Source organism: Frankliniella occidentalis, unplaced genomic scaffold (genome assembly GCF_000697945.3).
Source record: "Frankliniella occidentalis isolate FOCC.00 unplaced genomic scaffold, Focc_3.1 Scaffold28, whole genome shotgun sequence".
In the NCBI taxonomy this organism is placed as follows: domain Eukaryota; kingdom Metazoa; phylum Arthropoda; class Insecta; order Thysanoptera; family Thripidae; genus Frankliniella; species Frankliniella occidentalis.
The window spans coordinates 760,454-760,714 of record NW_026267158.1 but is presented as its reverse complement, the minus strand read 5'-3'; positions in this window follow the sequence as shown (position 1 = coordinate 760,714).

Below are 261 nucleotides of genomic sequence, written 5' to 3'. Positions count from 1 at the left end.
CTCCTAACAGTCTTAGCGCCAGGCCGGCACAGAGACCAGCCGGGCAGCCGGGCCAAGCAAGCCAGTCCCGATATCTCAGCCTCAACGGAGCGGTACGGCGGCGTGTAGCCTCTCTCTCTCTCCTCCCCTTCTCTCCCCGTCACACGCCCCTCTCTCTCGCGCTCTCTGTCTCTCTCGCTCTCTCTCCCCGTCCCTGGGGCCCGCCGCACCGCCAGCCCGCCACGGCCCGGCGGTGGGGTGGGGGCGGCGGCGTAGGGGAGG